Source organism: Corythoichthys intestinalis, chromosome 1, assembly GCF_030265065.1.
Source record: "Corythoichthys intestinalis isolate RoL2023-P3 chromosome 1, ASM3026506v1, whole genome shotgun sequence".
NCBI lineage: Eukaryota > Metazoa > Chordata > Actinopteri > Syngnathiformes > Syngnathidae > Corythoichthys > Corythoichthys intestinalis.
The window spans coordinates 45,911,365-45,924,551 of NC_080395.1; the positions used below are offsets into that span (position 1 = coordinate 45,911,365).

The following is a 13,187-nucleotide window of genomic DNA, read 5'->3' on the forward strand; positions in this document are numbered from 1 at the left end:
AAACAGAATTGGAACTCAAAATGTTGACTGGAGAGTTACGGACTATGCACATCAAATCATTAGTAACATCAAATACTACACAATACACCAAAGTATATCAGTAGTCGTGTCCTAATGTCTTTCTGATAGTTCTCCCCTGACCTTTTTACTGCAATAATATAATGAAAACCTGAAATTATGGCTTTTAGTCTTGGCCACCCCAAGATTTTAAGTGGCCCCATCTGGCCACCCCTATGAAAAATTTCTGGAGGCGCCACTGGACGAAAGTAAATGTGAGGGCGACGAAGCTGTAAAGTCGAACATTCTGCGCGTCCCTGAAGGCCACAGCTCCCGGGATGCCAAGGCGCCCCCCTCCCTCCTTTCCTCCTTGCCTATCTGTCTGTCCCCGCGCGGCCGAGGGAGGCTGCCGGGCTCCAGGATGACGCCACCTCTCGCTCCGCCCCCGACGCAAACTCGCTCCCTGCGTTCATTTCATTCCTCTTCTCATTCCGAGCATTCTTCGCATCTCTGTCAGTAAGCGAAGGGATTCACCTTCCTTGCCGACCTAAAAACACCAGAATAACTTGACATTATTATTGTAAATACCCAGTAACAACACATGATCTCAAAATGGACATTTTTTAAATGTGAGATATCAGTACGAGGTAAGTTCCATTGCTGGTCGCAGGCATTCAAAGTGGCTGTAGACTTATGTTTGCTGGCTTTAGTTGATGCCTCCGCAAATCCAGGCTAGTTTATAAAAACGCTGGCCTGTTTGTGTTTGTTATTTCTCCCACGGCGAGTGGAAACGGGGGGTGTCGGAAGGTTAGATGGCCGACTCGCTCTTGCAACAGGCACTTTGAACGCTTGCTCGCTCTCGTGGCTCGAGCGGCGGAAAATCTTTGACATTTTTCACATTTTTGGAGAAGAAGGCTGTTCATACGCCCCTTTTAAAAGCGCCACATGCCGTGTGCTCCGTGTCAGAAGCCCGTAAACACCCACGGGGGATTGAAGCCTCAACTCCCCAAAAATATTCAGCTCGAAAAACAGCTTTTGGGACAAGATGACGATTGTAAGCGCTGCTCTTTTCCTCTCTCTAGTTGGCTCGCTCCGTACTCGGGGGATTTCACCGGAGGCTTTCTTTTCGGACCACCTCGACGAAGATCGCCGAGGAGACTTGTTGCTTCGCCACCTTGGACCTTTTAAGTCCAAGTTCCGTGTGAGTATTTTTCTGTCCCGTACTTCTTACAAAACTAGTGAGGGAACCACGGCGAAAAGATAAGTCAAAAGTCCACCATTGCAATTCACTACTTTTTCTTTACGCTGGTTCGTCATACCAACAATGCCCAGAAATAATAAATATAGCTGTATTTTGACGCAGTTGTGGTGCTCGGAGGTTGTTAAAAACACATTTCAAAGACACTACGCATACTTAAACATAAATGTGTCCCGGGGCTAAAGGTTTAGTGTTTGGTTTAGTGTCGGAGGAATATTAGTTTAAATTGACGTGTCACTCGTTCGAAAAGTAGATTACTCCGCTATGTCTGGAACTAACTCGCAGGAAATGGACGTGAATTGTTTGTTTAAATATATATTTTATCACTATTCGTAATAACTTGGACACACAGGGAAAGTAGTTTGAGCTGGTAGCTCGCTTGTTTGAGAGCTTACTTTCAGCTGAGCAGGCATTTCCCAAAGCCTTGAAACCTTGAGAAAACACGGAGGTGAGGAAAAGCCAAGAATGGCTTTTAACCTATTATAGTGCAAGTGACCATTTTTGGTCATTTATTCTCCTAAAGACCTGACGTGGATATCACAATTTATTGTTTTTTATTTATTTATTTATGTTTTCATGAATAAATAAAATTATAAACATGTAAAATGTTTAAAACAAAATGTTTAATGACAAATACACTCGGGTTACGAACACCAATAACACTTTGATGTTTTTGCTTCTGTTTAAATTTTATCGTATTTAACTCATTACCAGCCATTGACAAGGGTAGACGTCCAATTTATTTTTCTCAAGTACAGTAGTCATTACAGTTGGCACTTAAGATCTTTAACACTTTATAGCGCGAGCGACTACTTTTTGGTAAAAATTTATTGATTTGTTACACTTAATATCTTATTGACTCTCAGTTGGTTATTCAAATAACTTCAAAATTAGACGTTATTATCATATCATTTTTTTAATGATAAAAAATGAATTACTACAATGTTAATAAAAACAAAATGAATGTAATGCAAATTATTCAAAATAGAAAAACACACTGGTAACAGCTCAAAGTAACACTATAAAGTTCATTTTCATTTTCATAGTATTTAACTCATCGCATGCCATTGATTGCGCTGGACGTCCACTTCATTCAAACGAGGGAAGACTGACTGTGATTGCTCATCTTTCAGTGCCGTTGATGGCACTAGATGTCCAATCCATTTGACCGGGAAGCCAGCTGCCGTTAATGGCAGCCAATAAGTTTGGGTAAAAAATGAATAAAAACTTGTGTATGAAGGGTTCAACTTGGAGGACAGTCTGTGAATGTTCATCTTTCAGTACCATTAAAATCCATTTTGACTGGGAGTTTGGATCGAATTGGACGACTAACGGCGTCAATGGCAGCCACTCTAGTAAGTGAGTGTCGTATCAAGGGTTGATATAGACCCGTGTTTTTTTTTTTTCCAACTGGTGTGCCGCGGCACACTAGTGTGCGGTGAGAGATCGTCAGGTGTGCCTCGAGAAATTATCCAACGTCGCATATAGATATTGGGGCTGTGAAACGATTAAAATTTTTAATCGAGTTAATCACAGCTTAAAAATGAATTAATCGGAATTAGTCGCAATTCAAACCATCTCTAAAATATGTTAGTTTTTCTGTAAATTATTGTTGGAATGGAAAGATAAGACACAATACGGACATAAACATTCAACATACTGTACATAAGTACTGTATTTGTTTATTATAACAATAAATCCACTAGATGGCATTAACATTATAAACGTTCTTTCTGTGAAAGGGATCCACGGATAGAAAGACTTGTAATTCTTAAAGATAAATGTGACTACAAGTTATAGTAATTTTAATAGTTGATATATTGTGACTAAATATTGTCATCTAGTGTATTTGTTGAGCTAAATGAAATGTTTGAATAGAGTTTGACCAAACTGAGTATTATTTTGCATATCTATTTTGTTTGGGAATGCCAGTTCTTTTTACATTGAGCGCTTTTCTTTTTGTGAACTTTTTTTTTTTTTGAGAGAGAGATAGGAATATTATTTTTGTTGTGCTTTCACTAAATGATACTGTAGCAACTTAACTGTCCTTAACTGCCCAAATGCATGATGGGAAGTTGGGAAACCATGACTGTCAGTGGTGGCTGCAAATGGTAAATCTTTTCTGCATTGTGTTCATTACAGGGTGTTAAGAAAAAGCTCATCTTCTGTCATTCTTTCCCATGTCGCTCGCCACAATAGTTGTAATTGTTGTGGAAAACATGCCAAAGCTGATACCAATATATAGCGCGGCTCCAATGAATGCCTGTGTCCACTCCACTTGCTTGTCTCTGCCTTTTCGCTCTCAATGTACAAAAAACGACGCCATTGTAGTCTGTTCGCGGCAATGCGTGAGTTGGTCGTTCCGCCCATGCGTTAAATGCGTTAAATATTTTAATGTGCTTAATTAAAAAAAAAATTACCGCCCGTTAACACGATCATTTTGACAGCCCTAATATATATAGATTTATATATATATATATATATATATATATATATACACACACATTTTTTTTTTTAAGCGTCGTTGGGCGGAGTTGCAGAAGGAAGGAAGGAGTAGGTAGAACGTTCGCGGTCCTGTGCAGATCAGCGAGATATCGTTCGTGTTGCGTTCAAGAACAGCCGGATTTCTAGCTGACTTTGCTGTCTGCGACAATGTGGACCCTAGCACGTCTACTGCACATCATTTGGTTAGACTCGTTATGTGTTGATATACTCGAAAGTGTCTTCTCTATTTCATCCATATGTGACGTCCGTCAATTCTCCAACCTGTGTTTTATTCCAACACATATTTGAGGAGAGCAAGGTGGCTAATGGCTAGAAATCTGAGCAGTCCTTGAACGAGACACGAGCAGCTATCCAACAGCACCATGGTGTCAAGCGAGTTTAAAAGTCATCTTCAAACAAAACACCCGTCGCTTTAAAACAAGTCGATGGACTATTTTGTTCGCCTTTGTAAAAACACAGAGAAACGGGCAACTTTTTTGAGAAAAACTACAAAGGTAAATGAGAAAGCCCTCAAAGCCTTGTTGCTGAACTTGTTGCTAAATCCAAAAAGTCCCACACTGTGACATAGACATTAATACTACTCGCCTGTAAAGCCACTGTCTGTGAGATGCTTGGCCCTGATGCAGTTTAAGACATTGCTCAAGTCCCCCTGTCTGATAATGCTGAGCTTTTCAAGCCTAACTGCTATAATAAATAAATAAATAAATAAATAAAAACAGAGAAAGACTGATAGCTGTTGAAGAGTAAGGATATCGAGTTTGTGTTCATCTAAACAGGCTCAAGTTTCACACTGAGTAACAATGCATTGAGAAATTATTTTATCATTACATATACTATACAGAAAATGATTTTGGAACATTTTTGGTTTGTGGTGTGCCGCGAGATTTTTTCCAATGTAAAAACGTGCCGTGACTCAAAAACTCAAAAAAGGTTGAAAAACACTGTCATAGACAATAATGTTGAGGTCTTTTTGTTTGCAACACACTTTCTGACAAATGTTTTCTAAGATTTGACAGCTTTGGCTTATGTTAAGTAAAACAGCACTTTAAGGTCACAAGGTCAGCATTTACACGGCCACTTTGAATCAGCCCAAGTGTTTCTCTTCAAAATTCACTTCCCCCCAATTGAATGTCAATCGTGTGGTCAAAGTTAAATAAACTCATTAGAAAGACTGTTGCCACTGGTCTCGCGGAAGCACTGGAGGGAGGGAAAACTACTCAAAGATCTGCGTTTTAATGCAAATTTAATTGATGGCATTTTCATGTCGTCTACCCTCGGAACACTGCCTGATTCACAGCACTGAAGAGGATCAACAAAACATTAAACACACAACAAATCAGCACAAAGGAGTTATTATTTCCAGCTGAACTTGGCGTAACCTCAAACATTTCACATTATAAATCTTCAAGAAATGGATGCTTTGTTTTCAGTTTATGCAATCAGGCAACCTGTTTGCGCAAACTCTACAACACTTGTACAAGAATAGGATGTATTTGACACATTTAAGCTCAATGAAGTGTGTTTCATTCGCGAATACATAACAAGTTTGGACTTTTCTTTACTGTTAATCTGTTAATGTAACATATTTGGGTTTAAGGTTATGTAATTTTTGGTTGCGAGATAAAGATTAATTTAAGCTTTGACTATTTTTCCTTCTACATTTTCAAAGTGTGACTTAAGTTATATATTCAGTTAGATAATAACAGTAAAATTCTTACTGTATCTGTTTTATTAAGGTTGTGCATTAAGAGAAAAATAAGTCTTTGAATTTAGTAGGTCTGTTTATATTCATAAACAGGTTTTTCTTTTTATTTTCAACCTCAAGGATATTTCTTTCACAATATATTTGAACTACTTGAACCTAATCTTTTGATTTTTTTTTTTTTTGACTGTGTGTGCAAATTTCAATATTTGTTTCTTCTGTTGTCAGGTTAAAAGTTATCACCGTTTTCTTGAGTTCACCAGATCACAAGACATTAATAAAAAATAACATGTTTATTGTACTGTAATAAATTTTAAGGCTCACTGATGTTGCTCACGGGCATGTGCCCAGAACTGATAATGGATCTGGACACATAGTGAATAATGGTTTATTATACAAAATGTGGGCAACTAAGGCTAATACTGTATATCTGCTTTGGACGGTTAAGGCAAATTATTTACAAAAAAAAAAAAAGAGGACGCTCCCGCAGGCTTCCAGACTGTTTGTGCCCTGAGGTAAACCCTGGTCTAGAAAGGGAATTTTAGAGTGTGTGCGCGCTGCTGCTTAGCAGTTTGGGCAGAGCCTACTGAGGCCGGCCCAAAGTGCCACCAAAAAGGAAAAGCTGGCTCAAAGCCACTGACGTCATCTAAGAAAATCTGCTTCAAACGGCAGCCGTAAATGGTCCACTAGCTACAGGAAGCACTTTGGTTTTGTCAGACCTTCTCAGTTAATGCAACACAGTTTTTGTTTTTTAAATAGTCATTCAAGTTCAAGAAAGGTAGGCTTGTTGTAGTCTGTCACGCTTCAGTTTTCCAGTCCTGCAATCTTTACCATATGGAACTTTGATTTAATCCTACCTTCCTTTCTCTGAATCTCATTCGTAAAATCTATTTTCTGAAAGTGTTATGTAGTTATTATTTTTATTTGAGCTTGAGAGACATTGATGAAAAGGGAGAAACTATAATTAGTATTATACTATCAGACTCTTCAAACGGTATGAGTCATTTCTATCATGATTATAACAACTGGAGTTCTTAACCGCAAAGGAAATCTGGGCTTCAACAACTTCCCCTCCCTTTGCAGCCAATAGTTGTGGCCATGATTCTCAGCTTTCATTGATGAATAGGAAACATGCGTGAGTCCACTCCATTTACCGAAAGTGTGTATAATTTCTGGCATTTATCCTAACATAGTCTCCATTTCCAACCATAGCTGGTTACAAATTTACACATGACACATGCTCAGTAGACACTGTATTGTAACCAGGACTGGCAGAGATAAGGCTCTCTGGATACTGTGGCAGCACTGATAAACCAGAGGGGAAACTAGAAATATTTATTACCGCGTATTACATTGTAAATTAGTTTAGAATTTGAGCTAGGACTAGGCATGTGCCGGTATGAGATTTTGGCAGTATGATAACCTTCAGTAAAAATACCGTTGTTTCACGGTATTGCAATTATAGCTCTGAAATGTGTTATATTGAGCTGTATGTGAAAAAAAAAAAAAATATATATTTTTCACAACATAGTTGCAAATTGGAACATCAATAGGAATATAATGTTAAAATAAATAAATAAAATCACAAAAAAATAAATTACTTAAATATTTTAGATAAAATTGAAATAAATAGAACTTATAGACTTAGCCTCAGCTGAAGTTGCTCAACATTAGAACAAGAACAAAAAAAAAAAGAGAACTGGACTTAAACAATATATGATCAAATTGATTTTATGTAAAACATATACTACTACTACTACTAATATTAATTGAATATTAATGGAGAGCGAGAGTGGAATACAGAGCTCTTGTGTATGACTCGTATAATTATTTACACATCATACACACACACACCCTTTGTCAACACAGAAAGTCGCCAGAGAGAAAAAAAACGCAGGCATTTATGAAATTAATGAATATTAATAAATTATTAATAAAAAAATGAAACTAATAAATTGAATTTATGATTATGAAAATGTTATTTTGATTTGATGTTTACTATGTCGGAAGACTACAAAAGTAGGCTAATGGCAGAGAAGAAACTAGTTAGCTGTTTTGGCACGCTAACTAGCCATGTTATCTGTCTTGTTAACATGCTTGCGTTATAGTATTTGTTTTAACAACGCTAAACTAAACACACTGGAATTAACTTTCGTATTTGGTGGGATACCTTCATGTCAGCGTTTACTTACCTTAAATTTTGTGTATGATAATGGTCATGTAAATGTGAAATCATGTTGGAAGTGTTGCTTCCCCTGGCAACCACTCTCCGCAAGCACGTCTGCTGTCCTTCCTCCTCTAAGCCACGGCCGTCTGTTTTCTTGTTTTTTTCTGTTTTTTTTTTCTTTTCTTTTCGAACAAGTATTTTTCTCGGAGGCACTTGGTGTAAATTGTTTGGAAGAAATGAAACCCTTATGAATGTGTCAAGGAAAGTCAGAGACAGATTTAACTTATTTGGAGCACACATTTATAAAACTTTTAAACTGTCAAATAAGCAGTCCCTTTAGCACAAAAGCTGTAATGCCATCAGGCCTGATCGTTTGGTTCAAGTATAAATGGTGAGTTGTCATTTTAATCATCCCATTCCAATGTCTTTACGTTACTTTTTACATTACGTTAGTTTTAGGAGAGAGGAATCAAAGAATAGAACTTATGTCATTGGTGTCAATTGTTTGTTAAAATGGTCGGTTGATGGTTGATTGATCTCTAAGATCAGAGCATACAATTATGTGACACCACTTACTTACTGTATCCCACGCAGCTATCGTTATTTGGTTAATGCGTTAATCGGTGGCAATCGATCTGAATTGCACAACGTCTTTTTTTGACAGTCTTGCGTTTAGATATGAGGTTGAGGTTTCAAATCTCATCCGAGGTGGTTTCTATTCTCGGATCCCCATTTTTCATTCTTTGTATCATGGCTGAATAATTAATTGCTGACATGTGCGAACAGGCTTCAGCCTGTTAATGTACTGAGGAACACTCGTTCTTTACTTTGACTATAGCCAACACTGTTTCCTCTAATTTCAACCTATTTTGGAAGCGCAAACTAGGGATGTCGCGATCCGATCACATGATTGGAAATTGGGCCGATCGCGCAATTTTTTCAGAGGATTGGAATCTGGTGACAAGGATCAGGTTCTTAGTTTAAAAAATATATTTGCTTTTCTGCTTCATCATGCTCGTACAGCGCCACAGCCTCTCACCCTCCCTCTTGCTAAGCAGTGCGGCCAAACTCTCCAGCTTGCATTCGGTACTTAAAGTTTATGATGATTGATAGGTTTGTAGCTTTGATCTTGCCAGAGAAGCTTGGCAGCTGTACTATTAGTCACAAATTTGTCAATCATCATCAAACTTGCATAAGTGGATTTGATTGAACTCACTCAATTAAGCATTTAATAAAGACAAGCACTTTTCTACGTTATTCTTGTTTAAAAATAATTCACTTCATGAATTTGGCACGGTGGGATAGTGACATGTTTGGAACTTTTGTTAAAAAAACAACAGCTTTTATTCAGTATCGGATCGGGACTCAGTATCAGCAGATTCTCAAACTCTGGTGACTGACTCAGGTGCAAAAATATGCGATCGGGACATCCTTAATGCAAACCCAATCAGGATTTACTTTTTCAAGTTGTGTCAAACGGGTGCAAGCATGTCTGTAGTTTCTGACTTCAGCGAATGACAGAAAATAATCGCTGCCACCCTTCCCAGTCAAAATAGATTGGACGTAAAGCGCCATAAATGGCAGCCAATTAGTTAATTGTGGCCGGATAAAGGGTTGAGACACTAGGTCTGAAATTGTAATTATTCTCGCTACCACTCTGTTTTTCCAATGTACCTCTTTAAGCACCTGAAAAGGATGTTGCGTAAAGTGTGTTAGCTGGCAATGGGGGGGAGAAATAAAGAGAAACGTGCATGGGCCGGATGATGCTTGTAGACAAGGAAATGCAAATGCAAATGGTCGCCCTCACACTCATCACGGTGATTTGTTTTTTCATGCCTGTCCGCACGCGTCCTGAATGAGCCTGTGGCTCCACGCTCATAACTGTCACAAGATCCTTTATCTGACAGACCTTTATTTACAGCTTTAATTTCCTGAGCTTTATGTGTTGAGACCGCGCTCCACGCTACTGCATGCTTGCTGTCTGGAATGCGCTGCATATTTTTTGATGGACAAATATCCAAGCTGCTACATTTGAAAGGTGCAATTTACTGTATGTTCCCGTGTTCTGGTATTACAAATTAAAGACTTTTTTTCGGGTTTTAAATTTAGTCAAATAAAACCTGGCGTTTTGGCAGATGAGACGTTAACGATGTCGCTTTTCGGGACTGCAGAAATGTCTGATGGCCGTGTTGTTGCTACGCCGTTCTCATTTTGAAGAGGGTCGAGCGAGAGAGGGCTGCTTTGATAGAACCTGTAAATCAATCCTATTCTCTGGCAAACAAAGATTGATCCCTCAGTGGCATGACGGTTGCTGTGTGGTGGGGTCCAGGCCTCGGGTTTGAGTGGGATGACATGAGACAGATTCACAGCATCGAAGCCTACCGGTTCAGAAAGGCATGAAATGAACACAAATCCTTTGCCAAGAAAGGCATCTCAAGAAAGTCTGTAAGATTCTTTTGTCGACGAGCCTAAATTATAATTTTTGTTTCCTTCTTTCACGTTTCATCAGTATCTTGTGATCTGATCACCAGCATAAAATACCGAAATTGTTTTTTGCCATCTGAATGTTCAATTAATATTTTTCCATTGAGCTCTCTGGAATCCAGTTGTACAGTTTGTTTTAATGGCTCAGAAAAACATTTTCAATTTGAAAGCTTGGGGTCAACGTCTCACCTTGATTTAAATTAAATTCATAGTTAACTGTGGCTTGCGTGGGGAAGATGTGTAAATAAATTGAATCGGAAGGGCAATTCCAGAAGTATTTGGCTGGATTTATTTTTGCATTCATTCTGCCTTGTAAATGCATCTCAAGGTCCTCAAAGATACCCTTTCAAAGTCGTGACACAATTTTCCCCATTACTTTTTTATTTTATTTTATTTGCCTTATAATAGAAGCTGTATCCATGATTATGAATAGTCCTAGTTGTTTTCACATTGCGCGAAATGAAATATTTTTGACATTGCTGCAGTAATTATGTCTTTACAACATCCGGAAAATGTTAAGTTTTTAAATCGCACCATAATTATGGTTTTACGCATTGCGGCCTTAACTACTGTGGGCTATTATGGAGCCCACAAAAGTCATTCATGGAATCATTATTGCACCTTCTGAGATAACAGCACAAAAGAACTCCACATGGAAAATTACATTTGAGACCTCTCATCTGCTATTTCATTACCTTGCTCTGTCTGATGGCTGAAATGGGTTCTCTTAATTTAAGGAGCTGGATTCCAGCTCAGTGAGTGGTTTATGTAATCTCACTGTAAGTATAATTCCCCATAATGTCGTGTCACAGCTACTCCTCTGCTTAGCTACCACTGTCACTTATTGCAATGCTGGCCATCTCTTTCCCCCACATCTAACAAGCGAGACCATTTCTATGGTGTGCGCTCTGAAAGGAGGAAAATATGCAATTATCTGAAAGCCACAAGTGTTTCTATGGGTGACATTCATACCTTCCTCTGAAAAACACAATCAGGCCTCAGATTCTACACTACTAGGAGACCCCTTCATTGACTACTCACAAATAGTTAATAGTAGAAGTATCTGAGTTTGGAACGCAGAAAAACTACATTATTAAGGCTGGATTCAACTTGTATTGTTGCAGGCAGGCTTTGCATTATTTATTTATTGGAGTAGAATCTAGTCAACTACTGTAGTAGTTGTAGCTATAGTAGAGTAGTCGAAACTACAAGTAGTAGTACTAGTCATTAGTAATTGTAGTTTCTGGTAGTAAATAGCTCTATTCTACCAGAACTTTCCATTGCTGGTTTAGGATGCTAGCCACTTGGTGTTTCAAATCTCAATTACTGCATATGGTGGCAATTGTTTATACCTGTTAAGATGCTCTTGAATTGATCTAGTAATATTGTAGCCTGATACACCAGACTCACCGCTGTTCCAGCTATTGAGTCTGGCCACCATTCAGCGGATACAATATCCAGGGCGGAGCAAGTCACAGCAAACAGACAGCGGAGTGGACCAATCAGCGACGGGCGGACGTGACGTTAGTAAAGCGACGAGGGACTTGCGTGTGGAAGTAAACATACGAGGAGACCAGAGTTTATTCAACATGGCTAGCGCGAGACAGACTGTTGTAATGGACTTGTGTCGATGTGTTTTTGGTAATTTAAAACTGATTTTACCGTGGATTGGAACATGTTCTCGGCTCTCCTGTTCGCCATCTGTGTTGTTGTGGAGACAACTTCCGACGCGGAAGAGTGACGTTGCTCGTTAAGAACACGTCACGCAAATAAACGAATCTGATTGGACGGTTGATTTTGTCCGTGCGCGAGATGCCGTTAATGGGCTGGGTCCCAGACTATTCTCGCAGTGTTTAAAAAATACAGGGAGAACAGTCTGGCCGTGCCAGGCAAGTAATATTGAGAAATGATTATCACATTGGAAAAGCTAGAAATATACTTTTCCCCCATGTATTGATTATTGATTTATTAATTCCTGATCATTGATTCTTAATTAAACAACTCTATGACCTATGTACTAAACCTATTTGTTAGTCCTACTTGTAAATGTAATGCGCTCTGTCAAATCCCCCATAAAATAAAGGGCGCCAAAAGCTTCCCATCCGTAACAAAGACTAAATGAGCCTATGAATCGATTGTCTAAAAAAAAAAAAAAAAAAAAAAAAGTTTTGTTTCTTAATTTTTTTTTCTCCGAAATATTTAAGTTCTAGAGCAGGGGTAGCCAACTGTGGTCCTCAAGGGCCCCTATCCAGCTTGTTTTCCATGTCTCCATCCTTTAAAACACCTGATTCTCAAATGATTAGCTCATCAGTAAGCTCTGGAGGAGCCTGATAACGATCCTGATTATTCGAGTCAGGTGTGTTGAAGGAGGGAGACATGGAAACAAGCTGGCCGACGTTGGCTACCCCTGTTCTAGAGAAACTCGCTAACTAGCATGTGACTTAGGAGATAGTTTGGAATTCTGCATGACTGAAGCAAACCTTTCATTTCCACAAAGCAACTTAAAAGTTATGGCGTTAGCTGTCCAGTCTGTAATGGAAGTTCGATGCTTTTTTTTTTTTTTTTTTTTAATCCACTAAGAGTAGTCAGATAGTTCATGCAGCTTCTTAGGGTCAATACTGTGACCCCAAATTTCTTTTCTTGTTATTGCTCGTATACTAGTCGACAAAAGGCCTGCTTAATCTGCATTCTGTAACGATTCAACTATTGTGACTTGCCCCTATGCAATATACTGTATATACACAATGAGGGGCATTGACAAGCCTCACATTGTGAGGTGTACCCTACTGAAAAAAATTGCTGCACTTAACATCATGATGATCCAAAATCACCCTGCATTGTAACTTTCAAAATGGGTTAACATTTAACACTTAGCCGCCGGTAATGCCATGCTATAGTCTAGTTTCTGTCCCTCAAAAAAAAAAAAAAGAAAAAAATCAATATTTGACATTTCTGAAAGGATTGGCTCGAAATCCTGAACACTGAAACCGAAAGTACCTGTGAATGAGGAGTGAAAGAAACCAGCAAGTGTAGGTAGATGTAAGTTGGTTTGATTGCCTGAGACACACCATTAT

General features: G+C 38.6%; 1 protein-coding gene across 7 annotated transcripts in view; it reads left to right on the forward strand.

The window, feature by feature from the left end:
- The first annotated feature begins 280 nt into the window (after nt 1-280).
- tead1b (TEA domain family member 1b) overlaps nt 281-13,187 on the forward strand; it is an 85,028-nt gene continuing 72,121 nt past the window's right edge. For 2 of the 7 annotated variants that reach the window (XM_057856079.1, XM_057856243.1), the window contains exons 1-2: nt 285-644; nt 1,080-1,198. The gene's annotated coding sequence lies outside the window, so the exon portion shown is untranslated. Of the gene's footprint in view, nt 645-681; nt 1,199-13,187 lie in introns of those variants that run through there. The other 5 variants (XM_057856159.1, XM_057856328.1, XM_057855854.1 and 2 more) reach the window with 4 other exon arrangements.